Here is a 7,282-nt window from a genome sequence, read left to right as displayed (position 1 = left end):
ACGCTGGAAGAGATCGCGAGTCTAGCGGGATGGAGGCCTAGACAATGTTTGAGTATTGCGAAGTGCAAGCTCGCGGGTATAGATAGGGACTTCGCGTGGCGAGATTTAAACATGAAAAACGTGACAGACTAAGCAATTCAAACGCTTGATGATCAATCGATTTGATCAAGAGCCTTACTCGATTAAGGTGGAAAAGTTTCACGCGTGCATGCAGAAGAGAGACGAAAGGGCACAAGAATTCGCGATCAGATTGCAAATCCTTGCCAACGCTACAATGATAGAGCATACAGGTGCAAACGAACAAGAAAAAGCAATTATCAAACGCTGTCAACAGCGGGAATTGGACGAAAAATTGCGAGTTCAATTTCTACATGGCCTGACTGACAAGTTGAAGCGACAGGTGATAACTCAGGATCCACCGACCTTCGCAGAAGCGTTGAAAATAGCAATCTGCGAGGAAACAATAGACCAGTTAGTGGGAAAAACGCGAAGTTTAATTGCAAGTGTCAACGATACAACAGAGTCACGACACACAGGTGGAAGAGACGAACACACTTAGAGAAACGGCCCTAGACACAACAATAGCCCAACTTTCTAAACAATTAGAGTCGATAGGAAAGAGATTGGATTCACAACCAACGCCCAGATCAACAAACAACTCCCGAAGAGAGGAACCATCGCGAACAAATCGAACCCAAGAAACTAATAGAACAAATAACGGGATGCGAAATCAGCAGTTTCCCCAGAGCTTACAGCGAAACCAGCCGCGACAATTTCCCCCGCGACCGCCTACTTTTACACAAGGACAACCTCGTGCGCGATATCCTTGCCATATCCCCTTTTATAACTCGTATCAAGAACGAAATCCGAATTCCCCGTCGAGAAGAAACGGAGGGAGAACGCCAACATTTTGCACTCCAAACTTAAATTCATGCGAAAGCGGAAGGTACGATTTGCACTCTGTATTTTCTGGCTTTTTAAAACTGAGAAGTGTTTCTCATCAAAAAAGAAATCGCAATGAAATATCATAAAAGGTATTTAAGATGTGACAATTGTTTTTTGCTGAAATTTTCTCATATAATATATTGTAAGTTTACTTATTTTTCACCGTATATTGCAAGAAAAAGCAAACGAGTGAAATACATACAACTGCAATTCGCTTGAATGTGCCAATAGAATTGATAATTCATACTGCATTTTTTGTATACACATTCCAATTAACCTGATGTAAAAAAAAAGTGTGATCCTTTGGATCAGGCCAGATTTTCACATACCTCTAATCAGTTTTTTCTTGCCATTCATTGAAGGCATTAATTAGTTAACGTCAATAAACTTTTCCAGTAAAAATACAGGACGGTTCCTGTTATATAGGTCATACACTCTAGAATGTTCGTTACGCAGTGTGTTCAGACTTGTTTACCTGTGCATCATTGTTAAATTCAACTATCATCTGTGTCACGTACTGCATACACTGCTGCGTTACTTCGATCATCAATGCTGGAATAATGTCATTTGTTTTTCCTTCGTCTATTTTAGGATACTTACCACATAAACGTTCAGAGTTGTAGGAACAATCGATGACTTCTGCTGTTTCCTAGATGATGATTTAATCGTATGATTAAAACATTCGGTTCAGTTCACATTAATTTTGGTTTTAACGTTTCTGAAACTGTTCGACTCGCTGAACTTATGACTTTCGTATACGTTGAACTACATGTAAAAATTGCATTAAACCCAATTTGCATATAGTCTGCCTAATTACATTACTGTGAAACGTGCATAGTCTTGGAACATCAGTTTATTCATATATATATATATGTCACATGACTATTGTAGGTAATGAATATTGAGTTTGAAAATAATAATGAAGAACGTCATCAAACAATAAATGCATTTTTCTTAAAAATACAAAAAATTCAATATTTTCGATTCATGATTAACAACCCTAATATAAACGTGTTCAAAAAGCAGCTGACAACATTCACTCGTTCGAAACATTTGTATGTATGAAATAAACTGCGACAGAATTAGAACTGTGACGTTTAAAGCGTTGATATCAGCAGGAAATTTGAAGATCCTACCTGGTTGGAATTTACAGAATTTTGTAAGTCCCTGGAACAAAGTGCTGTCCCTGGAACGAAGTTTGCATCTCCCGTATTTACAACAATGCAGTTGTTTTATCGAGCTCGTATAAATTTTAATTTGATCTGCGTATACTTTCAAATACAAATGACATTTGGTATCACCGCACTCATACTTTTGTTATGTTAACGGTCAACATTATTGAGGTACTGTACACGCAGGACTTAACATATGTAGAGAGACGTCTAAGCTACTGTCTACACCAAATGCTCCTCTTGGAATATTCGTAAGAGGATCTATGGATAAACACTGTATTTTTCAGTGTCGTGCAGTCGTTGGAAGCGGTGGAAGCGCCACTTCCCTTGTATTTTCTAAAAAAGAAATACATATTGTGCGATTATCTTCATATAATTAAAATTAATATTTTATTATAATCGCATTAAATATCTTATTACAAATTTTATACTACACGTGAAAAAACGATAAGATCGCTATTGTATAATCGAATATTAGTGGCGGAATGGATGCGCTGTATTGTCAGCTTCCAAACACCCAGATTATACTAACTCGTGCATGCGCTTTACAAAGCACGAACTCACTCGATGTAGCTGGTGGAAGCTACACACGTATAACACTTCTAATGTTTTTATTCAGAACCTGTTCTGGACTGTTAGCTGCCATTATGCCGTCATCGCTCGATTATGTGAATCATGAGTAGATTTATTACTTAACCCAACCGATAAAAATTTACTGATATGCTTTTACGATAGTTCTGTATAGTTGACAGGAGTTTAAAAAAAATCCGTTAAATTATTTAATAATTTTATTCCGCTCTCGCGTCTTATATTACTTACGGATTTCAATGTTAAACCATTGATATTACGATTTCGTATGTCCCATCTTTACGTGGATGTAGAAAAAAACGTTTACAATTCTTGTACAATGTTAAAAATTAACTGTTACTTTGGTAACATCATTTACAACTCAATTTAATAAATGAGAGAGATTCACGAGGTACAGTAAAAGCTCTAGAATTTATTTTCCTTAAATTTACAATTTATGTATCCGTTGTTGTAACAATTTGTCTTTCCACTTTTTCTCAAGACTACAAATATTCGAGTACAAAGTAACCATTGTCAACTTATTTCTTCTTAAGAAGTAATTAAGAAATTAGGGAATTGGAGACATAAATGAAACCCTGCAGAAAGAGCCAGAATTTTAATTAAACAATAGCTTAACTGAACCAATCTCTAGCCGAGTACAGTGTGGACTGATTTCTTCGTAATATTAGATGTAATGAAGACAGAAATTTTTTCAGTTGAATGAGAGTGACCGAAAAGTTGTAAATTTTGGAAATTTTCGTGGACCTGGTCCTAAAACGAATTAGTTAGAAAACGAACGACGGATAATCTATTAAGTTTATCATATTTAGATTTTTACAGCTATGGTGAGAAACGTTTAAAATCTACAACAACCCTATCGCCTCCTTTGGGTATACTAGTAATTAAGGATGCACCGATTAATCGGCCGATTAGTGTTAATAATTTATTGCGTTAATAGTGTGAGATCCTGGAGTTAATTATACGGTTAATTATAACGTGAAAAAAAAACCATTTTTCTCTGTCTGGTATTTCCATCTCCCTCGGGTCAAGTAAACAAGAGATGGTCGAATATCATCGCAAAATCAACAATCTCTTCCTTTGTTTGGGAAAGTTTCTAAGATAAATCTCAACACTTAATTGTTGACGCGTGGAACATTCGACATTGTTTAAAAAGCTGAAGTATTTCTGTGTCTAATAAAACAAACCGCATCATTCTAGCTACAGTAGAACCCGAGATGTTTACGTTTAAATTTGTGATTATGACAGTGGAGTGTCAATTTACACGTGCTGTTGTAGCGTCGGCTTCCCGGTGCGATACACGCTATTTACTTTTTATTATTTACATATATTAAAGATTTAGTTTCAGCTAATGTTCTGGAAAGACGTTGTACACGTGTTAGACTTAATTATAGCTTTGTAAACACTGGGGACCGATTTAACGGTAATAAACGAACCGGAATTGCAATTTTAAAGTATTGCAACGCGATGGGGACTATAAAATCGGTAAATAAATAAAATAAAGCAAAAGAAATTATTCAGAAAACATAACCTTATTTAGAATCCAACATATGAAGACCGAAAAAATCGTTAAATGATTGGTATCATATGAAGGTTTCAGGCAAACGCAATACATTTTATGACGAGAGTCAAATTGTATATTGCTTGGTCCCTGGAGACACGCGGCTTGAGTGTCTTGTGATAAGTCGTCATCGGAAAATTTTATTTAAATCCAAACCCCTCATGGCTTCTAGTATTGCTTGGAAATTTTTTAGAAAGATAAAAACGAAAAGTTTTTCAAGTCCAATTTGTGCCAGGCGTCTATATTGAGAGGTGGAAAAAATGCTAAAGCTTTTACCACTACAAACATGATAAATCATCTGAAAAAATGTCACCATGAAGATTTTTTAAAAGAAACTGGAAAGATGAAAAGAGAAAGTTCCGAAATCAAAGAAGCTGGACGTTCATCAGTAACAATGGAAACTCACATCCAAAGGCAAGCTACTTTAACTGAATTAATAGAGAAGAAAAAATTATGGGATATAAATGATCAACGATCCAAAGAAATTCATTATTTGATTGGAGAAATGATATGTGTAGATATACAGCCATATTCTGTTGTGTCTGATTTAGGATTTCAAAGATTACTAAAAAAATTCGTTCCTAATTACAATATTCCCAGCAGAAAATATTTTTCTGAAAATATCATCCCCGATATTATTCAAAAGGTTCAGTTAAAAATTCAGAAAGCTATTTATGATGCAAAATATATTTCTTTAACTGCTGATATTTGGACAGCAACTACAAACAATTCTCCTTTTTTAAGTGTAACAGCCCACTGATTGAAGGATGATTTTCAGCAGGAAAGAGCTGTTTTGCGAATTGTTCTCTTTGAAGGTTCCCACACAGCTACACGAATCAGTGAACAGATAAACATTGTTCTTGAACAGTATAAGTTGACAAGTGATAAGATATTCTTAGTACTGAGAGATTCTGCAGCAAATATGGTAGCTGGAATCAGGAATTGCAACTTAGAGGCATTATCGTGCTTTATTCATACACTGCAGCTGACACTAAACGAATGCATATTTTCTCAACAAGATGTTAAAACTATAGTCACAGTTAATAGAAATATTGTCACACATTTTAATCATTCTGCTGTAGCTGTAAGAAAATTGGAAGGTTTGCAGAAACACAAATTAATTCAAGATGTTCCTACTCGCTGGAATTCTACATACTGGAACAGCAAAAAGCCCTGGTCACGTATGCCATAGATAATAAAATTCCTACATTGAGCCCATATCAGTGGTCTCTCATTGAAAAAATTGTTCTACTTTTAAAACCATTTGAAGAAATTACTATGGAAGCCAGCAAACAAGAAACCACCTCATCTTCAATAATTTCCACAATAGAGACTGAAATTATTCTTATCAAAAGCAAAGAGCAGTAGTTCCTTTAGTGGCATTAGTACCACAATAGAAAAATTAGAAAATTCAATAAAAAAAAAAGATTTTCAGCATATATAGAAAACAAGTGTTTATGCTTGTCATCTTTATTAGATCCAAGATTGAAAATTAAATTTCAAAAAGAGGATATGGTAGAGGAAATAAAAAGATGGATAATTGATAGCTTAGAAGATGTTGATAATTCAAAATCTCAAGAAAAATTAAATTTTGAAGTTTCTACTTCTGGAGATGATGAAGATGAAGGAGAATCTTTAAGTTTTTCTAATTTATTTGATGAATTAGCTTCTGGTAAACGAAAGAATGAAGAAGAGCATGTTTTTAAAAAGAAAGAAAAAGCGAAAGAAATGAACAAACGTTTCGATCAAGAATTAGAAACATATTTACATTCACACCTTAAACAAAGACATAGTGACCCATTTTTGTGGTGCAGAAGTTCAAAAGAACTTTTTCTTAATTTGAGCGAACTAGCTATGAAATATTTAAGTGCCCCAGCATCTTCCATTGAAAGCGAAAGAATTTTTAGCACTGGAGGTAACATTTATGAGCCGACAAGAAATAGCTTATGCGCTGAAAATGGTGAAATTCTCATGTTTTTGCATTACAATTTAAGGGTTTTACAGTTTGAATACTAAAGTTTTATTTGTTTTATATCTTTAAAGTTTAAACTTTAAATAAAAGATATCGTTTCGAATAGTTTTATATTGTATCTTATAATGTGTATTAATAAAAGGAATAATTTGAATTGTAAATTTTTTTAATATTCAGTTCGTCATATGATAAATAAATAACAGAAATTTGTTATTTTTTATTACTAGCATTATACATAACTGTGAGCCCGAGGGGTTTGAGTTCGAAAATTTTTAGGGTTAACATATTTTTTCATTAGAGGATGGAAAAAAATATAACGGAAATAGATCGGATGTGGAATCTTACACATGGTCCGTTTGTCAATTAGTCAACGTGCACGTGCTAATTAGTCAGCATAACGAGTGAACGACCTGTTGGCTCAGTGCCAACGACGATCGTATAAAAACGATTGTCACGGGAAGTTCTGGGCCATCGTCCCCTCAGTGCGACTGTCCCTCCGCGAGATCATCTGGAAGGTCTGATTACCAGTGTTTCCCGTCCCGATCCTATCCGAGGAGAAGCCGGTAGAAGACATAAGCCTGTGACAGACTGCCAGCTTCCATAGTCCAAAAGGATCGTCGCATACCGTCCTCCGACATAAGGTATAACTGACTGCCAATATAACTCTCTTTGTAAACTCTCACGCGGCATAGTGAATAGTTACAGCTCCCTTATAGATAAATTTATGTTACTCGCATCTAAGCTATAGTCAGTAACTTGTATACTCCTGTAAATTACTTTAGTTATAGAATAAACATTTATTTTGTTATTTGTTAAACCTGTCTTGTGTTTATCGGAGGAAACCTGTTGACTTACCGACGCACTCCCCACTCGTTTTGCCCTCCTACCCATCCGAACGACTCCGAGACGGGCTTTACCAGCCTGTGCAGATTAAGTGGTCAGTACCAGTTTAACCCCTGACCCACTGCGTATCTCACATAACATTCTAACAAAAATATCAAAATGCAAAATTGGCCGATTATAAAAACCGATTAATCGGGGAAATGG

The 7,282-nt window shown here is 35.3% G+C and overlaps 1 pseudogene; it reads left to right on the top strand.

Moving 5' to 3' along the window:
• The first annotated feature begins 274 nt into the window (after positions 1-274).
• LOC111633207 lies at positions 275-6,640 on the top strand (annotated as a pseudogene).
• The last annotated feature ends 642 nt before the right edge of the window (positions 6,641-7,282 follow it).

The sequence above is a fragment of the Centruroides sculpturatus genome, unplaced genomic scaffold, assembly GCF_000671375.1.
Source record: "Centruroides sculpturatus isolate CEXI.00-Female unplaced genomic scaffold, Cexi_2.0 scaffold127, whole genome shotgun sequence".
In the NCBI taxonomy this organism is placed as follows: Eukaryota; Metazoa; Arthropoda; class Arachnida; order Scorpiones; family Buthidae; genus Centruroides; species Centruroides sculpturatus.
This window is presented reverse-complemented; position numbering and strand designations above follow the sequence as displayed.